The 24,707-nt window shown below is 41.4% G+C and overlaps 1 long non-coding RNA gene across 1 annotated transcript; it reads left to right on the top strand.

The window, feature by feature from the left end:
- The first annotated feature begins 984 nt into the window (after window positions 1-984).
- LOC129138460 (uncharacterized) lies at window positions 985-20,217 on the top strand. The gene is made up of 5 exons (XR_008541711.1): window positions 985-1,134; window positions 16,149-16,345; window positions 17,012-17,135; window positions 18,296-18,952; window positions 19,752-20,217. It is a non-coding gene; the product is annotated as an uncharacterized LOC129138460 (long non-coding RNA).
- The last annotated feature ends 4,490 nt before the right edge of the window (window positions 20,218-24,707 follow it).

Below are 24,707 nucleotides of genomic sequence, written 5' to 3'. Positions count from 1 at the left end.
GTCTGCAGCTTCACTCCTGAGCCAGTGAGACCGCAAACCCACCAGAAGGAAGAAACTCTGAACACATCCGAACATCAGAAGGAACAAACTCCAGACATGCCACCTTTCAGAACTGTAACACTCACCTTGAGGGCCTGTAGCTTCATTCTTGAAGTCAGTGAGACCGAGAACCCACCAATTCTGGACACAATCTTATACCACAGAACTGTAAGTTCTGTTCTTCTTCCAATTTTACAAAACAGAAACAGACAAACAGAGGTAATTCTCTGAAAGATGTCTCTCTCAGTCCATTTCTGCTGCAATGTACCTTAGACTAGGTAATTTATAAAACAACAGAAATATATTGCTAGTAGTTTTGGAGGCCAGAGGTCCAAGCTCAAGGCAGCAGTAGACTCGGTGGCTGCTGAGGGCCCATTCATCATAGATGGAGTCTTCTGTATGTCCTCATATGGCAGCAGTAGACTCGGTGCCTGCTGAGGGCCCATTCATCATAGATGGAGTTTTCTCTATGTCCTCATATGGCAGAAGAAAGAAGCAAGCTCTCTCAGACCTTTTTATAAGGGTACTAAACCCATTCATGAAGGGTCCACCCTTATGACCTAGTCACCTCCTAGAGACCCCCACCTCTTAATGTTATTGCATTGGGAATTAGGTTTCAATGTATGAATTTTGGAGGAATGCAAACATTCAGATCAGATCTGTTTGACCTCACAGCCAAAACTGGCAGTGGAATTTGCATGTTGCTCCTGGAACATATCTAGTAATTTTCCATCTCTATACATTTGCTATGCTGTTTCCTCTATACTGAATGATCCATACTATCCATTTAACTTTGTATCTTTAAAGGCTTGTGTGTGTGCCCATCTATTTTGGTGAGGTTGTTACCAAAACACCATGGGTTTGGTCTAGGTCCTGCTTGCTGCTCACTGCACAGAAAGCCAATCACTGAGATGGTGAGTGTTTCCAAGGAAGAAGCTTTCATCCGGTGCTGCAGCTGAGGAGATGGGAGCTCAGCCTCAAATCCATCGCCCTGACTGACTAAAAATGGGGTTTTATACAACAGGCAAGAAATGTAACAATGTGTAGGAAACACGAACTAGGGAGGAACAAGGAGTCATCTGGTGGCCTCATCTGGTGAGTTTCAGTTCTTCAATGTTTTTTTTTTTTTTTTTTTTTTTGGAGAGGCCTGAAGGTCCTTTCCTGAGGAAAGAACTCAGATGAAACAAATACAAGTTTCAAGCTTTAAGAGCGGAAGAGTCAATGTCTATGTTTATACGAAAGAACACACTATAGGAGTATTGGGCTGGCTTCAAGGTCAGTAGGATCTATTCCAGAATTACAAACATCGTATATAAGCCCCTAAGTCTAACCAGTGTTTTGAGTTTTTCACTTATCTTATGTGTAGCCACCATGCATGTAACATTAAGGCATCAATTACATGTGTATGCTCTTGCCTCTTCTTAATTTTTGTTGCTGTTGTTTTTTCAATTTAATTCACAGGCTCCAGCACAAAATGTAAGATGGGATAGGAAAAGCTTTTTTCCTACCCAACAGAATGCTGAAAATGTAAATTTTTTTCTTTGGTTTACAGTAATAAGGAGTGTGATTCCTTTTTTTTTTTCTACCTCTTCTACTTCTACGTTTTAAGAGCTCTGTAGCTTAGTGAGCTCCCAGGCTTATGAACACACTGACACAGCTAGTTTTGAAATGTTGCCAGCATTGTAGGATTTGCATACTTAACATGCTACTTATACTGCCATAAAGTATGTAAGGTGGAAAGGATATTGTCTTTTAGTGTGGGTACATAGAGCATGGCACGAGTTGTTGCCAGCCTCACATCACATCTGTCTTCTGCTTTTATACTTTATATCCAGGGTCATACAGTCAAGTTTAGACATTTTAAAAAATCTTATTTCTATATTACTAAATTATTCATGGAGCCAGACTCTTCTAAGTTACTCTGGGAAAATGCCTTACGCCTTCCAAGGACACAAAATTTTCATTCTTATAAAAAGCATTTGGCTAGGAATCAGAAGACCTACATTTTCATTCAAGAACTGGTACTAGTTTGTGTTGTGATTTTAGGCAGATCCATTATTGTCTCTAAGCCACAATGTCCTGGACTCCAAAACCACAGCATTGGCCTAGATGGTTTCTTAGGCCTCTCTTTGTGTCGGGAATTGGTGAGTTCTTGGTCTCACTGACTTCAAGAATGAAGCCACGGACCCTCGCAGTGAGCGTTACAGTTCTTAAAGGCGGTGTGTCCAGAGTTTGCTCCTTCCTCTTGTCTGGAGTTGTTCATTCCTCCTGGTGGGTTCATGGTCTGGCTGGCTCAGGAATGAAGCTGTAGACCTTCGCGGTGAGTGTTAGAGCTCATAAAGGCAGTGTGGACCCAAAGAGTGAGCAGAAACAAGATTTATTGCAAAGAGCAAAACAACAAAGCTTCCACAGTGCAGAAGGGGACCCTAGCAGGTTACCACTGCTGGCTCAGGCAGCCTGCTTTTATTCCCTTATCTGGCCCCACCTACACCTTGCTGATTGGTCCATTTTACAGAGAGCTGATTTGTCTGTTTTACAGAGAGCTAATTGGTCCATTTTGACAGGGTGCTGATTGGTGCATTTACAATCCCTGAGCTAGACACAAAAGTTCTCCAAGTCCCCACTAGGTTAGCTAGACACAAAGCACTGATTGGTGCATTTACAAACCTTGAGCTAGACACAGGTTGCCGATTGGTGCCTCCACAATCCCTTAGGTAGACACAAAGATTCTCCAAGTCCCCACTAGATGCAGGAGCCCAGCTAGCTTCACCTAGTGGATCCCACACCTGGCCGCAGGTGGATCTGCCTGCCAGTCCCACGCCATGCACCTGCACTCCTCAGCCCTTGGGTGGTTGATGGGACTGGGAGCTGTGGAGCAGGGTGCAGTGCTCCTCGGGGAGGCTCAGGCCTTGCAGGAGCCCATGGCAGGGGGGAAGCTCAGGCATGGCAGGCTGCAAGTGCCAAGCCCTGCCCCACAGGGAGGCAGCTGAGGCCTGGCAAGAATTTGAGTGCAGCGCCAGTGGGCCAGCACTGCTGGAGGACTCGGTGCACCCCCTGCAGCTGCTGGCCCAGGTGCCAAGCCCCTCACTCTCTGGGGCCAGCGGTGCTGCCCAGTCGCTCCGAGTGCGGGAGTGTGGGGGCCTGCCAAGCCCACGCCCACAGCAGACCCGGTTCCCACCTGTGCACAGCAGCCCCTGTTCCCTCTGATGCCTCTCCCTCCACACCTGTCCACAGCAGAGGGAGCTGGCTGTGGCCTCAGCCAGCCCAGAGAGGGGCTCCCACAGTGCAGCGGTGGTGGGCTGAAGGGCTCCTCAAATGCGGCCAGAGTGGGTGCCGAGGCCGAGGAGGCACAAAGAGCCAGTCAGGGCTGCTAGGGCTGCCAGCACATAGCACATTGTCACCTCTCATCTTTAATACAAATTTTGCTATATGCTCTAAGGCTACAATTTTGTCTTGTTATTCTGGTAATAATACACTTTCAGGCAGTAACTTGAAATAAAATTCAATTTTCATAAAATCTCCGGAAAACTGGAGAAAGAGAGAATTTTATTTCAGTATTGTTGTCCTGTGGATTGGAATATGTTCTAACTCACATCATAATTCTTGAAACATTATAAAATATAAAAGCTTAAACTCATGTGTTTAATTGACTCCAAGAGCATTAATGAAAAGTATATAAATAAGAATACAGATGTAGTAATAAAAGAGAATTATCAGTCACCCTTAATTTAATTGGTGTCACCTTAGCTTTTAGAAGGGTAATAGGTAAAGACTGTTGTGCTCAGAACACCAGAAATCTATTCGAACTAGGTGAAAATTTGCTAGTGAAGGTATTTGTGAAAATAGAAATGCAGCTTATGTAAAAACTATTCACTTACATATGTCCACAAATACAGAAACATCTGAATGCTCAGTTTTAACCTATTCCTCAGTAGGTTAAAGTGCTCTGGGCTTACTTGTCTCTTCCTCTTGACTTGGAGAGAAGAGAAGCCTTTGCTTTTACTCAGCATGAAGGAGCCTCAGGATAGTCACATCTCAACTCTTAGATGCCTGAGAGCTTTGTAATGCAAATCAGGCTGCTCCTTTTTTCTTACCAGCAACTTAATTTGGGACAGGATTGATTGACTAGAAAGTTTGCTAATCAGTTTGAAACAAAACTAGGCTGGGGGCCAATGGAAGTTTGCCAGAACCTCCCTTCCAAAGACAAGGTCGACAGCTGGTCTCACTTTGGAAATGCTTTTGCCCGTTATCTTATCATTTGGTCCATTTTATATGGTCCACATCTCAAATTACAATGTTTATTTTGAAGGCACTCCAGAGAAAAGAAAGAGAAAAAAAGACACCACACATGACTTAGAGAACAGATTTTATAATACTTTGAAAATGAGGTACCTCGTTGTAAATTTAAAATCCGCCTCCTGATTGTTTTAGAGTTGATAAGTATATTGACGGTTGTGAATGACTGCTGAGCTGTGGCTTTTGGGTGTAGCGGATGTGACAACCTTTGTTGGTGAAGCAAAGAAAAGAAGTTTGATTTGACCATGAGAACATATGAATTCCTGAACTGTTAAAAATAATAACTCTTGTTTGTGTCATTCTCCAAAGTTTTAAAATAAAATTAGATCATTGTGCCCAAACCAAAAAGTTCTGAAGTCATTGAAGTGACGGAATCATAGGATGCACTGCAGGGGCTGAAATTCCAAACCTTGTAGGGACAGGAAGGTAACGTGAATGTATGAATCGGACTAAATGTGGATAGCAGGGAAGAGTGGGTTCTATGGAAAACTAGAAAGAATATGCTTCTAAGGATGTTCAAATTTGGATTTAGAAAACAAATACCAAGCCTGCAAAACAAGAGACCTGGAATAAATTATCAGCTTTGAAAAAATCAGAGTTTGAAAAAATATATTAATTCTTATTTCAGAGACATCCATGTAATTCAATGTCTTTCACAAGGCAGACAAAAAGAACTTAGGAGAGAGAGACAAAGGAAAATAGAAACAAACAAAAGGTGTTAAGTTTCTAAAAAACAGGCACTGTGTTGGGCTTTGAACATATAGAATAGCATGAATTCTCACCATGACTACCTGAAGTAGCCAGTATTATTCCCACTTCATGGATGAAAGATTCAATCTTAGAGAGTTTAGGTAACTTATAACAGTAGAAAAGCAAGAATTTAATTACAAATCCTATGTTCTCTTCTCTATACTAAATGTATGAACTCAAGCAAGCTATTTATCCTCTTTATTCTTCATGTTTTAATGGGCATAATAATGGTTTATTCACTAGAATATTTTAAGAATTAAAAAAGTTAATAATTGTAAACATTCTCACAGAATTTTTTTTATGTTTGTTGAATATGAAAGTATGATAATTACTTTTGTTGAGCAACTATCAGCATAGCAGATGTTTAAACTGTTTCTGCAGAGGGATTTGGGCAAGACACCTTTTATTCTTATACCTGGGTTTTATTGTGAAGTTATATCCAGTTAAGCTTGCCAGAATTTGGAGTGAAGCCTGCAGTTGTATGATGGCTGAGGAATACAGGAACATTGTGGTTACTGTAAACATGAGAGTAATAACAGCAAACTAAGGAATAACAGTATATTAATCAGGATCCTCCAAAGAAACAGAAGTGTGTGTGTGTGTGTGTGTGTGTGTGTGTGTGTGTGTGTGTGTGTAGAGAGAGATTAATTGTAGGGAATTGGCTTCCACAATTATAGAGGCTGAGAAGTCCTGTGATCTCTAGTTGGCAAGCTGAAGCCTGGAGACCTTGCAGAGCTGATGGTATAGTTCCAGCCTGTCTGAAGGCCTGAGAACCTGGAGGGCTGATGGTGTGATTTACAGTTCAAAAGCCAGTGCGCTCAAGACCCAGAAGATCTAATGTTTCCATTTGAGTCAGAAGCCAGGAAAAGACTGGTGATGTTCCAGCTCAAGCAGCCGGGCAGAAGGAGTTCCCTTGTTCCACAAGAGGGCCAGACATTTTGTTTTATTCAGGCCTTCAGTTGGTTGGATAAGATTCACCTACATTAGGAGGACAATTGGCTTTACTCTATCAATTTAAATGTTAGTCTCCTCCTGAAACTCTCACAGCCCTCACAGACATACCAAGAATAATGTTTGGCTTAATATCTGGGCACCCTGTAGCCCAGTCAAGTTGACACATAAAAGTAATCATCACATATGGTAATATGTAATAGGATAAGCTGTAATGAGTTAGGAAATGGTCTGATGTTAACAAAATAATAAAGAAAGCAAATGTGTTGAATGCCTATGGGAACTTGTAACAAGATAGTCATGCACATGGTGAAGAAATTTGTTAGCTGAAGAAGTTCAATACACTGGCTCCTCCAAGATAACTTTCCCACAGGAAACTTTGGGAGCTACTCAGGTATTGCATCCTCTGGGAGTAATTAACTATTCACTAACAGGAGGTTTGCGTGTAACCAGCAACAGCAGGTAAAATTTCAGGTGCTTCTATCAAAGAACTAGAGAGATAGCTCAGCCACTTCTGGATCCTGTGCAAAGATCCCTGGAGAATGCACCTTCCCTGAGGTATGATGTGACACTTACAATATACACTGATGTATATTGTATACGTTTTATTGAGTTGGAGCCAGATGGGGTCTATTTACTCCCAGTTGATTTTCAGAATCATCATTTTTATATATTCTCAACAAACCTGTCCCTCTCTCTCCTCGTGGTAACCACCTGGCACAACTCTATCCCTTGTAAATCCAGCTCTCCACAGAGCTGAGTGTGGCTGGAGAAGTCCACAGTGACGCTGATTGCTCTTCCCTTACATTTGTGATCACTAACCGGGGCTGGCTGCCTGATTTGCAGGGCCCAGGGCAAAATGAAAGCGTGGGGCTGTTCGTTCAGAAGACATTTTTAAAAAGCCTCATTAAATGCACTAAAATCTAAGGTGTTTTCATTTTAAAAATAATTTGTGACTTATAAACCATAAAACAGGCAACAGTGACACACAAGAAATAACATAAACTTACAAATTGCAAAAATTATGTGTGACTCCACAGTCACACACATTAAGCCACCAATGCAGCTGGCCCTGTCGCTAACCACTAGTAGGCTCCTAGCACACCTGCCATTCTAATGCCTTCCCTCGCTCATTCATGTTTCTGGGATGCTCCTTCAGATTCTCTCTCCTCTTAAGCCTCTAATGTTTTCTCTCCCATCCTCACTCTCAGTTAATGACTTTGGGGTGTATGTCACTGAAAGAAAAACAAATTTAAGCCAAAACCAGAATAAGATGAGAGCTTCTGCAAACTGCTACTTCCTCATCACCCCCCACCTGGATCTATGTCGAAACACTGTCTTCCTTTTTGTTACCCATAAGCTAAACTGGAGCACTAAATTCCAATGTCTCTCTCGAATTCCAGCAATTCTTCTTCTACCTCCCACAATGTCGACTTTTATGTCTCTACTGGAGTGTTCCTATCAACATGCACAGTTGAATTTTCCCATCTGGCACTACCTGTCCTGATCTTATGTTCCTTTCAAACTACTGCACTATTTCTGCTTTCTTCAGAGTGAAATTCTTTGAAAGGGTTTTCATATTTACCATCTCCAATTTTTGTCTTCATTTTTCCTCTCAGATCCACTAGGTCTGACAGTTTCCTCTGTCCTTTCACAGAAATTGCTCATTTCAAAATGTGAATATCTTCCATGTTGTTACAGCCCATGATCGATTCTTAACCCTCTTCTCACTTAGCTATGAATAGCATTTGCACAGCTGGGTGTTGCCTGACCCTCAAACACTTTCTCACTTGGTTCCATGACACCACAGGCTTCTTGGTTTCCTTCCTTCATCGTTGGCCTCATTTCTCCCTCTGCTTTGCTGGTTCCTGCTGTTCATCCTGTCCTTTACACACTGCAACAGCTTAGGGGCTAGTCCTCTGACATCTCTACCCGCATGTACTCCCTTAGGGATTTCAAACAGTCTCATAGCTTTAAGCACCATCCATACACTGACGACTCCCAGATTCAAAGTTTTAGTCCAGACCTTACCCTTGAACTCCAAATGGGTATACCCACGTACCTAGGAGATAATCCTTACACTCCCTTCTTTCTCCACTATGCTTAATTTAATCTGTCAGAACGTCTGTGATTCTATCTTCCAAATAGATCCATAACCTGACCCCTCTTCACCACTCATCTTGCTACTCCTGGTCCAAGTCACCTCCACCTTGCACTTGGATTATGGCAATAGTCTCTTAACTGTTCTCCCTCTTCCATTGGTTCTTCTTAGTCTTCTATTCATTACATAGGGATCCTGTTAAAAGACAGGTCTGGTAATATCAGTCCTTTGTAAACATGTCCAATGGCTTCTCACCACAATCAGTAAAAACCAAAAACCCTCCATCTGGTGGCCCCTAGCCCCTTCCTCCTCCACCTCACATGTGCTTCCTTTGCTCACCCTCTCTTGACTGCTTGCTGCTCTTCAAACGTGCTGGGTTATGCTCCTTCCTCTGGGCCTCTGTCTGCAACATCCTTTCTCCAACATCTTTGTGGGTGGCTCTCTCACTTTTGCAGGTCTTGCTCATGGGCCTTCTGGCAAGCCCTTCCCTGATCACCGTGCTTGCATGGCAGGCTGGCACTCTGTCTGCCCTGTTTAGTTTTCTTCATGAGATCAGAAAGTACTGTTTGTCTTCTTTACTGCTTTATGACCAGGGCCTAGAAGCACTTGGCACAACTAGGCATTCAGTACAGATTTATTAATTGAATGACTAAATAGCAGTTGTGGAATCAGAACACAATGGAATCTATATCTCCAAAACTTTGTGATGAATAAAACTGGCTAAAATATGAGAATTTTATGTACCTTAGTCACATATCATAAGATTTTCTAAGTAGAATTCATACTTGGTTGCATGTCCTAAGATCTTTTTAGGGAGATTTCCTCTTTCCAGGGGGATTCAAAGATATCAGTGAAACCTGAAAATTGTCTTGGGTTAAGTAGTGCCTTGTGGAGTACCAAATGGCATGAAAGAACAAAACTGCTGTCATTGTGACTGCCATAGTCAATGTCAATGTTGGATATGACTGCATGAGCTGACAGCCCCTGCAGCATGTGAAATATATGAAATGCACACTGGACATAACAGAGCATTTTTGCAGGGAGCTGGACCAACTCTTTTATATGACTAGGATGCTATTTGCAATTTATATAAAGGAAAAAAGCAAATATGCTCCATGCAGTGCCTAAAAGAGCCCTAGTGGCTTCAGGGTAGAAAGCCATCCCACTTCTCTTCAGCAGAGCATGAAATCAACCTACTACCTTTTATCAGGTTACTTACATAAAGGAATTGTGCCTATTAATAAAACATCATGCATCTTGTTTCTCCAAGAGCAATGATAACCAAACTCTCCTTTCCCGTTCCCTCTTCCTTCCTTCTCTGGGGTCACTTTTTGCTGCCCTGTGTTCCGTTCAGCATGCATTGGCCATGAGGATCAGATTATTAGTCCAGATGACTTTGAAGTAGTTTTTCTTATGGTACAGTTTTCTCCTAAGTCTGTAGCATATAATCCTTGTTTTGGGGTTGATCCATGCCTAACCTGAAGATGATAGAATGCAAATTCTGCTTTATATTTGTGTATATAAATATTGCATCAGTCACATGTCCATTTTGGTGGCAACATCGTCTGTGGTTTTCTTAGCTGCCCTGGGATTGGATTTGCTTAATCATGTTCCCTTTTCTTTCAGGTTGTGCTTGGCTTCTTGCTGCCCACACCTACTCCATGATTTCATGCTAATTTCTGCCCTTCTTCTCAGTTAGTGAAAGCTTCCCCGCACTCATTATCAGCACACTTGAATGTCCACTTAGTGTCAGACATACAATTTTTAAAGTGAGAATTTCATCCAGGACTTTTACAAAGCCTCTCATGTGGCCACTGACTGCAGTTAAAAAAATAGCCTGTTAGAATGGTCACCTTGACATCATAGTCCAAAAGTGTCCCAATAATGGATGTGCAAAAAAATTCTGAAACCATCATAGGAGTTAAAAAATGAGAACACCAGCCCACAAAGAATGGTATCACCCAAACTTTTGAACCAAGTCCACAGTTCTTATGTTTTTGTGCCACATAGCATAGACAGCCTAATATATTTAAAGTAATACTTAAAATGTACTTTAGGGATTCAAATTTTAGCTGCTTGTTTCTATTTGCCAATACAGACCATAAATTTTGAAAAAATAAACTTTTAATTGAAAATTTTACAAAAAGTAAAATAAAAAACTGCTTATATTTCCATCCAAAGGAAAGAAGATACACATAGTAAATACTTTAAAAGTATGTATATTCTTTCACCCACTTTTAGGATTTATCCTAAGTATAACTAGCTATTTTATAAAGATGTTCATCATCATTATTTACAGTAAGAAAAATTGAACCTAAATGTTGACAGATAGAATTCACGGAGTGAGCTATGGTGCATGCACACAGTGGGGAATTACGCAGGACTGAACACTATGTTTAAAAGCATTTTAATGGCATGTCAAACACTTATTCTAATATGGAAAATACAGTGACTTCGTGGATATACAAAAACATCCTCATTTTTGTGTAATCGTGTATCATATATGATCCTAAGTACGTAATACTAAACATGAGAAAAAATGCTTGCTAAAAACAGACCAAAATGTAGAGGGCTGCCACTGTGTGGTGTGATCGGGTGACTTTTTGCCTTTTAATTTATATTTTTGTTGGCACAGAACATTGTTCTCATGTTCCCGAAGAGATTTAAAGATGATCTTGAGACGATTAGCCTCCTCTCAGAATCCTGCCGGGGTAGATAACAGGGAAGATTGGGGCATGTCAGAGGTGACTCCGGGACGTTTGTGCTTGGTGCCCTGCTGCAAGGGACAGCGGCTCTGCAGCTCCAGCCCACTGTTTGTCACAGGTCCTTGGTGACTGTCTTACCAGTTATTTTCAAATTCAAGATAAAATGGAGATACAGACTTTCACATAAAACTTTCTACATTTAACTACCAGCAATTACATTTTTTGTCATAAAACAAAGGGTAGGTCAAACAAAACGTCTTAAGAGTAAATCTGTCTACAATGTGTTCAGGAAACGAACACACGTCAGGTTTATGTGGAAGATATCCAGGGCGTAGCACATCTGCTGGAAGCATTTCAGTCATGAGCACAGCTGGGTATTGGCCGTGAACCTGGTGTGCATTGAATACACATCCCCGTGGCCCCTACAGTGCATTCCCTGTGGATAGTTTATTAGGTTTCTTTATTCCCTTCATCTATTCTTCCCTTTCCTTTCTTCCTTCCTCTTTTTTTGCCTCCATCTCTCTCTTCCTGTCTTTATTAAATATATGGGATGCAGATTTGATGAATATGTCAATCAAAGATCACCAAGAAGTCTTAAACAGGTAAACCACAGAAAACAGTCAGGATCAGAATAAGAACAGTTTAGTGGTTCTCAAGCTTTTTGTTCTCAGAACTTCTTTATAATCTAAAATGTGTTGTGCCCCCTGAAAACTTTCACTTTTATGGGATAAAAATAAATATTTATAAAATATATAGTAAAAAATATAAATATATAAATAAATTTATGATTTGTTTATATAAATATGTATATAAAACCATATTTATCATATTAAGATTTGAAATGGACAAATATTTAAAATATTTATTAGTTAATTTTAAATAATTACCAACCTTTCAAATAAATAACATTTTAATGAAAATTTAAAAAATTAAATTCCGCCTGGCGCAGTGGCTCATGCTTGTAATCTCAGCACTTTGAGAGGCCGAGGCGGGTGGATCATTTGAGTTCAGGAGTTCGAGACCAGCCCGACCAACATTGTGATACCCCATCTCTACTAAAAATCCAAAAAAATTAGCTGGGTGTGGTGGCATATGCCTGTAGTCCCAGTTACTTGGGAGGCTGAGGCAGGAGAATTGCTTGAACCTGGGAGGCAGAGGTTGCAGTGAGCCAAGATCGTGCCACTGCACTCCAGCCTGGGAGACAGAGCAAGACTCCGTCTCAAAAAAAAAAAATTAAATTCCAATTTAATTTTTATTTTAATTTATTTAGTTCTAAAATTATATTTAATATTGTAATTTATTTTAATTGTATATTAATCATATTTATTTTAAAACCAAATAAATGTGTTGAGAAGAGAGAAATTGTTTTACATTTTTGCAAATCTCCTTAATGTGTAGCTTAATAAAAGATAACTGTACTATTCTGTTTCTGCATTTAATCTGTTATGAAGTCACCTATCATGAATCTTCTGGAAAATTCCACGTATATTTGTGAGAGAATGAGGGTAAAAATGACGAATAACATCTTAGTATTATTATAAAAGTCATTTTGGCCTCCTGTTGCCACTGAAAAAGTCTCAGAATGTCCCAGGGGACTTTGGCCCACACTTTGAGAATCAATGTTCAGGCTCCTTTCTGAGCTGATTATGTAGCTGAGTACGTTGAACATCATGTGATTGAGAACCTGCCCCTTCCAGCCTTCATCTCTTCCATTAGCTTCCCTAAACCATTCATTTTTTAGGGCATTATTTTCTATCAAATACAAACACCAGTGGAAGAGAGAACACATGAAGCCATTAGTAGTTTAATGCCTTAATGTGAATAAATTTAATTCATTTCAATTTGAGAGTCCATGGGGTCACAAAGGAGATGAAAGAGAAAGTACAAGAGCCAGACATGAGGTTGGAAAGAACCCTGTCCCCACTGAAAGGCCAATTTTTTCTTTCACAGCATCATCTTGGAACAACCTGCTTCCTGGATTCTTAGCTCACAAGTTTGAAAAGGAGCCATTCCCTGATCTATTTTAATTGCTTATCTTCAAAAACTATCTGAACTACGGTACCCTGTGGCTACTACCTTCCAATTGAGGACTCAGGTTTCCAGGAAAAGAAAAGAGTTACAACTACTAATAAAAGTCAGTCAAAGTAACTGCTCCTCTTTGAAAGTTTCAGCTCTTATTTTAGATATGGGGGTTCACATGCAGGTGTGTTACATGGGTGTATTACACCCAGCTAGTGAGTATCATACCGCTGGGTAGTTTTTCAATGCATGCCCCTCCCTTCTTTGCCCCCCGCAGTCCACAGCGCCTGTTGTTCCCATGTGTACGTCCATGTGTGCTCAATGCATAGCTTGGAGCTCCCACCTATAACTGAGAACATGCAGTGTTTAAACCCCACTAATTTCTTTGAAAAAGTATTTCTGTTCATAACCCTGCAGGAAGCTCTTTATTAATGTCTTCATCCTTTAAACCTACTTAGCCTTATGCTGCTTTAGTCACCTGTACTTTTTTAAAAAACTATTTTTTTCTCTCATTCTGACTTACTTATCCTTACATGCATTGCTATTTCTTCATTCCTAAGGAAGTACGCATTCGATTTAAGCATCTGTGCTGAGACATCCTTGGAAATTAAATTCTAGTCTTTTTTAATGGGGCAAAATGGAAATATAATCTCTCAGCCCTCCGGCCACCGGTCCCCCAGTCGTGCCACGTCCCTGCTGCCTGAGGGGATGCTTGCATGGCTCCCTCTGCCAGGACTTTCAACCTATATGCTCAGCCTTGACCCCTCACTCACATACCCTTTTCTTCACAACTCTTGCCTGCATCTCGACACCATCCTACACTCACACAGTACTGCATGCCTTTCTGACATAGCCGTGTGTCAGTGTGCTGTGTGAAGTGTTTTCATGTGTATATGACTATTTGCATGTTATAGCAGTGTGTCAGTGTGCTGTGTGAAGTGTTTTCGTGTGTGTGACTATTTGCGTGTTACAGCAGTGTGTCAGTGTGCTGCGTGAAGTGTTTTCATGTGTATATGACTATTTCCATGTTACAGCCGTGTGTCAGTGTGCTGTGTGAAGTACTTTGGTGTATGTGACTATTTGCATGTTACCGCAGTTTGTCGCTGTGCTGCGTGAAGTGTTTTCATGTATATGACTATTTGCATGTTATAGCAGTGTGTCAGTGTGTTGTGAAGGGTTTTCATGTATGTGACTATTTGCATGTTACAGCAGCGTGTCAGTGTGCTGTGTGAAGTGTTTTCATGTGTATATGACTATTTGCGTGTTATAGCAGTGTGTCAGTGTGCTGTGTGAAGTACTTTGGTGTATGTGACTATTTGCATGTTACAGCAGTGTGTCAGTGTGCTGTGTGAAGTGTTTTCATGTGTGTGACTATTTCCGTGTTATAGCAGTGTGTCTGTGTGCTGTGTGAAGTGTTTTCATGTATATGACTATTTGCGTGTTATAGCAGTGTGTCAGTGTGCTGTGTGAAGTGTTTTCATGTATATGACTATTTGTGTGTTATAGCCATGTGTCAGTGTGCTGTGTGACGTGTTTTCATGTGTATATGACTATTTGAGTGTTATAGCAATGTGTCAGTGTGCTGTGTGAAGTGTTTTCATGTATATGACTATTTGCATGTTATAGCCGTGTGTCAGTGTGCTGTGTGAAGTACTTTGGTGTATGTGACTATTTGCATGTTACAGCAGTGTGTCAGTGTGCTGTGTGAAGGGTTTTCATGTATGTGACTATTTGCATGTTATAGCAGCGTGTCAGTGTGCTGTGTGAAGTGTTTTCGTGTATATGACTATTTGCGTGTTATAGCAGTATGTCAGTGTGCTGTGTGAAGTGTTTTCATGTATGTGACTATTTGTATGTTATAGCAGTGTGTCAGTGTGCTGTGTGACGTGTTTTCATGTGTATATGACTATTTGAGTGTTATAGCAGTGTGTCAGTGTGCTGCGTGAAGTGTTTTCATGTGTGTGACTATTTGCGTGTTATAGCCGTGTGTCAGTGTGCTGTGTGAAGTACTTTGGTGTATGTGACTATTTGCATGTTACAGCAGTGTGTTGCTGTGCTGTGTGAAGTGTTTTCATGTGTATGACTATTTGCATGTTACAGCAGTGTGTCAGTGTGCTGTGTGAAGTGTTTTCGTGTATATGACTATTTGCATGTTATAGCAGTGTGTCCGTGTGCTGTGTGAGGTGTTTTCGTGTATATGACTATTTGCATGTTACAGCAGTGTGTCAGTCTGCTGTGTGAAGTGTTTTGTTTATGTGACTATTTGCATGTTACAGCAGTGTGTCTGTGTGTTGCATGAAGTGTTTTGGTGTATATGACTATTCGCATGTTACAGCAGTTTGTCAGTGTGCTGTTTTCGTGTATATGACTATTTGCATGTTATAGCAGTGTGTCAGTGTGCTGTGTGAAGGGTTTTCATGTATATGACTATTTGCGTGTTATGGCAGTGTGTCAGTGTGCTGTGTGAAGTGTTTTCATGTGTATGACTATTTGCATGTTATAGCAGTGTGTCAGTGTGCTGTGTGAAGGGTTTTCATGTATATGACTATTTGCATGTTATAGCCGTGTGTCTCTGTGCTGTGTTTTCATGTGTGTGACTATTTGCATGTTATAACCGTGTGTCAGTGTGCTGTGTGAAGTGTTTTCGTGTAGATGACTATTTGCATGTTATAGCCGTGTGTCGCTGTGCCGTGTGAAGTGTTTTAATGTGTGTGACTATTTGCGTGTTATAGCAACGTGTCAGTGTGCTGTGTGAAGTGCTTTCGTGTGTATGACTATTTGCATGTTACAGCAGTGTGTCAGTGTGCTGTGTGAAGTGTTTTGTTTATGTGACTATTTGCATGTTACAGCAGTGTGTCTGTGTGTTGCGTGAAGTGTTTTGGTGTATATGAGTATTTGCATGTTACAGCAGTGTGTCAGTGTGCTGTGTGTTTTGCGTATGTGACTATATGCATCTTCCAGCAGTGTGTCAGTGTGCTGTGTGAAGTGTTTTCGTGTATCTGAGTATTTGCATGTTATAGTAGCATGTCAGTGTGCTGAGGGAGGTGTTTTAGTGTATATGACTATTTGCATGTTTTCTGCACACTAGATGGAGTGCAGAGTGTGTTGCCTGTTTTTCTCCACCGCTCCATCCTCAGTGCCTGCTACAGTGTTGGACACACAGTAGGGGTTCAGTAAATGCTAATGGACAGTTGATTAAATGAGCAAAAACCTTTATTGAATACCTACCATGTTCCAGACATGGCTAACTGATGAGAATTTACCAATTACAAGCTTGCTGCCTTCAGGGAGCTCAACCTCACAAGACAGACCGTCATGTAGAGACAACTGCTACACAACATGGGAAGAACTGCTAGAGATGTAAGATGTAACGACCCAAAATGAAGAAGCCAGAACACATGAACACGAAACCAGCCAACCAACAAACACAAGCAGCATGGAGCATAGAGTCTGGGGACCAACTGCAGGGTGCTGAGGAATGCAGGTGGAGGCAGAGTGGAAATCACCTGAGTTTCCATCAGGCAGAGTTGCACTTGAATTTGAGTTCTGGCACTTGCTGAGCCTCTCTGATTCTGTCTTCTGTAAAACAGGAGTAATAATATTTATTTATATCTACCGTACAGGCAATTGTGAGATTTACTTAAGACATACTGTCTTAGTTCATTTTTCTGCTGCTTATAACAGAATACCTGAAACTAGGTGACTTATTTTTAAAAAGCTTATTTCTTGGAGTTATGAAGGCTGAGAAGTCCAAGGATGGGGGCCTGCAGCTGGTGAGGGCCTTCTTGCTGATGGGAAATCAGAAGAGCCCTAAGGTGGTTCAGAGCACCACATGGCAAGGGGCCGAGGATGCTAGCGTGTTAGCTCAGATCTCTCTTCTTATAAGGCCACTAGTTCCTCTCCCATGATAACCCTTTTAGCCATTAACCCATTAATTCTTTAATCCATGAGTAGATTGATTCATAAGGGGATAACCCCTGTGATCCAATCACCACTTAAAGGATGCCCCTCTCAATACTCCCAATACTCCCATATCAGGGATTGTTGCAACACAAATTAAGATGGCCTATTAGATACCCTTAATCTTACGTCTTAAGGTGTTCTGTGATGTTGCAGTTCAACCCCCTCTCATTCCTCTCTACTCTTTTAGCAGTTACAAACAAACAAACTCACCAAAGAAAACACCAGACAAACATACATCCAATAGTATTGTGTCCGGAATTGGTGGGTTCTTGGTCTCACTGACTTCAAGAATGAAGCCACAGACCCTTGCGGTGAGTGTTACAGTTCCTAAAAATGGTGTGTCCAGAGTTTGTTCCTTCAGATGTTCAGATGGGTCCAGAGTTTCTTCCTTCTGGTGGGTTTGTGGTCTCACTGGCTTCAGGAGTGAAGCTGCAGACCTTCACAGTGTTACAGCTCATAAAGCTAGCACGGACCCAAAGAGTGAGAAGCAGCTGCCAAAGATGGTGCAGACCCAAAGACTGAGCAGCAGCAAGATTTATTGCAAAAAGCAAAAGAACAAAGCTTCCACGGTCTGGAAGACCCTAACGGTTGCCACTGCTAGCTCAGGCAGCCTGCTTTTATTCCCTTATCTGGCCCAACCCACATCCTACTCATTGGCTCATTTTAGAGAGAGCTGATTGGTCCATTTTACAGAAACCTGATTGGGCCGTTTTACAGAGAGCTGATTGGTCCATTTTGACAGAGCGCTGATTGGTGCATTTACAAACCTTTCGCTAGACACAGAGCGCTGATTGGTGCATTTACAATCCTTTAGCTAGACAGGAAAGTTCTCCAAGTCCCCACCAGATTAGCTAGACACAGAGCGCTGATTGATGCGGTTACAAACCTCTAGCTAAACAGAAAAGTTCTCCAAGTCCCCACCCGACACAGAAACCCAGCCGGCTTCACCTCTCAATGGCACTTGCCCTGAGACTTTGCGGCACCTAGCCTGGGTACTCCAGCAGCCTAGTAGGCACCGGCTGGCCACACCGAGTGTGGGCCCCTGAGCCTGCACCCACCCGGAACCAGCACTGGCCCGCGAGCATGCACAGCCCTGCTCCCACCTGTGCCTCTCCCTGCACACCTGGTGGGGAGCAGAGGGAGCCGCCGGGCCTCCGCCAGCCCCAGAGAAGGGCCCCCACAGCACAGCGGCGGGCTGAAGGGCTCCTGGAGCACCGCCAGAGCAGTTGCTGAGAGCCAGTGAGGGCTGCTAGCACGTTGTCACCTCTCAGTATTAACAATACAAATACTTTTTTGTCTTATTTGTCCTTTGACTTATTTATAACCAACAGAATGTAGAGAAAGTGATGCTGATGTTGAGTGACTCTGGAGGCTAGACCAGAAAATGTTGAAGAGTATCAGAATATACAACCCTAATATATGTTACTTTTGCATAAATTTTATTTTTAAAATTTTTAATTTTTATTTTAAGCTGAAGGCAATTGAGAAAAAGAAGATGCGAGAAGAGCTATTTACCCTTCCTTTATCTGCTTAAAAGCAAGGAATAAATTTCCATTATAAAGGTGTCCCCTTGTTCTCATACCAAGAAGAGGAGACAGCATCAAGGTTACTCTACATAAAGAAACCCAACTAAATAACCCTTATCTATAATAGTTTCTCCCATATATTTACCTTCCTACAATTTAATGCCCCTAGAAGCCCAAGCCCCTTTTCTTTGGTTGCTTTCCCACAATTTATCGTACTTTGTTAAAATGGTAGGTAAGCTCCTTAGTGTAACCACTTCTTTGGATTTTTTTAGTTCTTTCTCTGCAGTTCCCATGCATATAAAAATATTAACAACAAATAAAATTTGTATGCTCTTCATTCGTTGGTCCATCTTTTGTCAGTTTAATTCACAAATTAAGCTGCAGAACCTAAGAGGATGGAGGAAAAGTTTTCCTTTCTTACAAGATCATGCAGCATCTGCTTCACTTACTGAGGAGCCCTGAGCCACCATGTATAAAATCTGAATACCCGAAGACCCCCGTACTGTGAGGAAGCCCGACCACATGGAGAGGCCACATGAAGGTTCTCAAATCAGAACCCCAGCTGAGGTCCCAGCCTACAACCAGTATCAACCACCAGACATGTGAGTAATGATGTTTCCAGTTGATTCCAACCAACAGCCTTTGGGTCACCTCCAGCCTTTGGATCTTTGCATCTGAAATGCCACGCATGACAGAGCAGATACAAGCATTTCTGCTGTGTCCTGTCCAAGTTTCTGACTGATAGAATCTGGACTTGTTCTAGGCACCTGAGTCTTGAGGTTGTTTGTTGCACAGCCTCAGTAACTTGAACAACGGTTATGCAACACTTGAGCTAGACCTTGAAAGATGAATGGGGATTTTTGTCTAGCAACTGTTTGGAAAAGGCTTAATATTTTAGGAGAAAAGTTAAAAGGTAAGTGTGGTTAACACATGGGTTGTGGGAGAGAATCAGATGAGATGAAAAAAGTTGATGTAAGAAAGTGTGCTGTATGGTTTAGTGAAAATTATAATATATTTGTTCATCAGCATAGGCAATTTTCTTCCAGACCACTGGCTTTGAAATGATGTATTTTTAAAATTGCAAAGTTTATACCATAGAATTTCTGGAGGCTTCTGAAATTTCAATTGGAGATAAAACAGGACTTCAAAATGTAACTTCTCCTAAATTATGAGCTATGGTTTAACTGATGAGTAATTTTTAGTTTTATTGTTGGTTAAAAACACACTGTCATTCCCATGAGTGCTCGCATCCAGTTTTAGCATGTGTGTGTGTGTTTCTTTTATGTTTTGTTTTGTTTTGTTTTGTTTGCAGTGAGCAGGTTGGTATCAGAGTTATGAATGAGAAGCATTCTTATCAGAATATACTGGATACTAATACATTTTGCATGTAATTTTCTACAGAGGTATTGATTTTAATCAACTTTCAAGATGAAGCACCACATTTGTCAAGGCAGAAGACCCAAATGTGCAATTTTTTCTTAGGGGAAAACTGGCTATAATGAATGTGCTAAAATATGTTAGTTATCTACTAACCTCAACACGCAAGAAAGCACTAGATCATCAGTTTTCCTGGTAAGGGAAAAAACAGCGGCTGCAGCCTGCCCAGCTACAGAAGAAAGTGGAATCAGCAGAACAAGTGGCCTGTGAAGATGCCAGCTTGTGAGAAATGCCTGGCTGACTGTGAACAGGGATATTATTAAATGGATGCATATGATGCATAGCGTAATTATACCACTTATGGCAGAAAAAAATCACCATTTTATCAAATGCTCCACTGTGTACATCAAAGATCATGGTGTCATCCATCTCTGGGATGCTATGTGAGCTTTGCAGTTCTGGAAGGGCTTCGAGTCCAGTTTTGATTAATTCTTGACGGTTTTATTTGATTATAGAAGTAGAGCTTGAATGTGTGTGTGCGTTTTCCCTTTTTCTTGTAAGAACTGACAATATTGATTAAATTTCCCTTTTAGGAGTGGGAAGCAAGAAGCAAAGTAATTGTCACCACTTCTTGGAGAAGAATGGCTTATAGTGCTTTGAACATATCGTCTGAAAATAACCTCTTTGGAAGATTAGTGGAAAGAAGCAAAACTGTGAAGACCTTGGTTCACAGTAGCTGTTGATGTTTCTTTTTTTCATTTTGGTATTGATTATAATCGCTTCTTCATAAAGCTCAGATGCAGGGTTTATTTCCAGTTCTTTCACCATGCTTCTTACCTCGGAGTCAAACCATTGCTATACTCTCCACATAGTTGGTTTCCAGTGTTTAAATTGCATGCGTGAGGGGCTCAGATTTGTGACATTGCTTTACATATATTACTGTAAAAAAAAAACATAACCCCAAATCTAGAGTATATAAGGCTTTGTGCTAAGCAAGCATGGAAAAGAGTTACTTATGGCTTATATCCATGTGTGGACTATGATTGATAGAATTTCCCTTGCAATTGCCAAAGAGAAGTCTACATGGTCTTTGAAGAAACAAATTACCTATGACCCCATGTATTTGCATTTGTGCTCTTCCTAACTATACAGTACAGTCTGAATTTAGCCCCCCAACATAGGGGGATGTTTTAGTGGTCAAGCACTTAATTCATTTCAAGGTTTTGAGGATTTATCTTATAAGCACTTACTAAGCACTGGTTATGTCTCAAGGCCAGGGCTGCACCCTGGAGACTCAGGGAAGCACAATACTTGATTTCATGGATCTCATAATCTAGTGCTATGGAAACATTAAAATATTAAAACCACAGTGGAGAAGAGCAGTGGATAGGTCTTAGGGAAGAAGGCTTGTATGAAAGGTGATGCCTGAAATCATACTTAGTCATCTTTACATATGACAATTTTTATGGAAGAATGAAATCTTCAGGATTGAATGATATTTTCATTTTAGCAAACTGGCCATCTCTTTTCTTTGAGCGTATAAACATGGATGAATGTGTAAAGTAGTGAGAAAGAAAAAAATACTTTTGAGTGACTTTGCTTTATTATGTGAAAAATGACAAACTGGCAGGCAGGAAAGATACATGGCTTACCATGTATCTTTCAATTGTTAGGATGTACTAAAAAATTCAATGCAGTTACCACATAGAAACAAGAGCTAGAGAAGTTCTGAGAGAATTTTTAATCTTAGGTCAGACAGCAAGGATGTGAGGCGGTAAAGTTAAATTACACTGAGTTACAATGACATTCACTAGTCTGATAGCTACAGAGAGACACAATTACCTTCACTCACACAGAGTTTCCTAGGGCTGCAGGAACAAAGCGCCATAAGCTCGGTGGCTCAAAACATTCAGAAATGGTTCTCTCACAGACTCACAGCCACGGAAGCTCCAAGTCTGAACTCAAGGTGTTGGCCGGGCTGTGTTCCCTCTGGAGGCCCTACGGGAGGGCCCTTCCTCATCTCCAGCTTCTGGTGGCTTCAAGTGTCCCGTAGTTTGTGACAGCCACACTCCAATCTCTGCCTCTGTCTTCACATGGCCTTCTCTGTGCATCTGTGTGTGTCAAATCTTTGTCTGTCTTTGTCTTATAAGGACACTTATTGGATTTAGGCACCACATGGATAATCCAAGATAACCTCATTTCAAAACCCTTAATTTTATAATATTGGCAAGACGTTTGTTTGTTTGTTTGTTTGTTTGTTTGTTTTGCCAATAAGGCCATAGTCACAGGTTCCAGATGGACATATCATTTGAGGGGAGACAATTCAACTCACTATATACACAAACACATGTGTGTATCTATATAGCTGTATGATTGACACCATGAAATCATTAATGAAAACACTGCCCTTTTTTTGAGACAGAGTCTCACTCTGTCGCCCAGGCTGGAGTGCAGTGGCGCGATCTCGGCTCACTGCAACCTCCACCTCCCGGATTCAAGCAATTCTCCTGCCTCAGCCTCCCAAGTAGCTGGGATTACAAGCGCCCGCCACCACGCCTGGCTAATTTTTGTATTTTTAGTAGAGACGGCGTTTCACCATGTTGGCCAGGCTGGTCTCGATCTCTTGACCTCGTGATCCACCTGCCTTGGCCTCCCAAAGTGCTGGGATTACAGATGTAAGCTACCCCTCCCATATAAAACACTGCCCTTTCTATAGAAAAACTGGTCAAGTACTGGACAGTTCACTACAAAAGAAACAGTAAATAGATAAAAAATGAAACCTAGGTTCAAAACCATGAATAATGAATCTTGATTTTAATGATGGTTTCATCAGTGTATGCACATGTCCAAACTTATCAAATTGTACATTAAATATGTGCAGTTTTTTATATTGATTTTACCTCAACAAAGCTATTATAAATACAAATAATAAAAAGTGCAAATAAATTGACAAGATACAAATATATTTAACTATCAAAATGATAGATATTAAAAAACTGTGCTGCTGGCCAGGTGTGGTGGCTCACGCCTGTAATCCCAGCACTTTGGGAGGCCAAAGCGGGTGGATCACCTGAGGTCAGGAGTTCGAGACCAGCCTGGCCAACATGGTGAAACCCCATCTCTACTAAAAATACAAAAATTAGCTGGGCATGATGGTGCACGCCTGTGATCCCAGCTACTTGGGAGGCTGAGGCAGGAGAATCGCTTGAACCTGGGAGGCAGAAGTTGCAGCGAGCTGAGATCAGGCCGCTGTACTCCAGCCTGGGCAACAGAATGAGGCTCCATCTCAAAAAAACAACAGACAAACAAAAAACAGTGCTGTTGAGTGTACATTGAGACAGGCATTTTCCAACACTGCCTTTCTGGAAGCAGGGAGGAGAGGCACAGAAATTTCAGCAAGGGTAAAGTCTTCATCCTGCAACCATGTTTCTAGGAGTCTAGATAATTCAATATACAGGTAAAGTCACAGCATTTATTTAATCATGTTAATTAGTTATGTTATGTAACATATAATAAAATAATATTGTATTTTAATATATAATATATATTATGCTAATACATTAATATATACACACTTAGTCCTTCTGTTACTAAAGAGAGCCCACGTGACATCAGCAAGGAAACACAGTCCTTCTATCTGTTACTAAAGCGAGCTCACGTGACATCAACAAGGAAACACAGTTAGTCCTTCTATCTGTTACTAAAGCAAGCTCACCTGACATCAACAAGAAAATACACACTTAGTCCTTTGTATCTGTTACTCAAGCGAGCTCATGACATCAACAAGGAAACATACACTTACTCCTTCTGTTACTAAAGGGAGCTCATGTGACATCAAGGAAACACACAGTCCTTCTATCTGTTGCTAAAGGGAGCTCATGTGACATCAACAAGGAAACACACTGTTAGTCCTTTGTATCTGTGAGTTGTGCATCTGCTGATTCAAGCAGCCAAGAGTCAAAAATATTTGCAAAAAAAGCCCTTTAAACTGTATTGAACATGTACAAAGTTTTTCTTTTTATTATTCTCTAAATGACACAGTGTAACAACGACTTGCATAGCATTTACATTGTAGTAGGTGTTACCAGTAATCTAGAGATGATTTAAAGTATAGGGAGAATGTGCATAGGCTACGCTGAATACTACACCATTGCATATCAGAGACTTGAGCGTCTAGGGATTCTGGTATCTGGGGGAGGTCCTGGAACCAATTTCTCATGAATACCAACAGATGACTGTATGTTGTATCTTGATGCAATGAATAAACAAAGCAGATAACAGTAACTGACATGGGGTAGAAGGTGAGGGGAAATGAAGGGGTTGCTATTTACATGTTTATATGGGATGGACAGGGCAGACCCCACAGAGGGGATATTTAACAGAAACTGAATGTACGAGAAGCAGTCCTGAGTACTGTAGACCAAGAGAGCTCGTGGTGGCCCTGGGAAGGGGCTTGTCAGATCTCGTGGCCCCTGGGGGCTGGTGACTGTTAGCTGCTGGCCAACAGCCAGCTGCCGCCCTGAAATCTGCCACTGTCAGCCAGTAACCCAGCATGGCGGAGTGTAAAGGCAGGCCTGCTGCAAGGAGATGAAGGACCCCTCTGCTGGGCAGCCTGGGCTGGAGGGTTCTACTACCAGCCTTGCCAAAAGTTTCTCAGAATTGCACTGCATTTTAAGACTTTGCCTGCCCAGCCCCCTGCAGCCCCTTCTCATTTTCCTCCACATGCACTTCTCCCAAATAATCTCTTGAGTGGCAAATACCATTCCGGTGTTTGCTGCTCCAAGAACCCAGATGTACACAGTGTTCCAGCAGAGGCTGCACAAATACAGTGGCCCCGAGGAGCTTGTCATTTTCGAGGAGCATCAAGGAGGCCAGTGTGGCATTCATGGAAAGGACAGAGGGAGAGTGGGAGATGAGGTCAGAAATGTACTTGAAGTCCTTGCCGAAGAAAAATCGTTGACTTGCTTATTATAAAACCCT

Source organism: Pan troglodytes, chromosome 23 (assembly GCF_028858775.2).
Source record: "Pan troglodytes isolate AG18354 chromosome 23, NHGRI_mPanTro3-v2.0_pri, whole genome shotgun sequence".
NCBI classification, from domain to species: domain Eukaryota; kingdom Metazoa; phylum Chordata; class Mammalia; order Primates; family Hominidae; genus Pan; species Pan troglodytes.
This window is presented reverse-complemented; position numbering and strand designations above follow the sequence as displayed.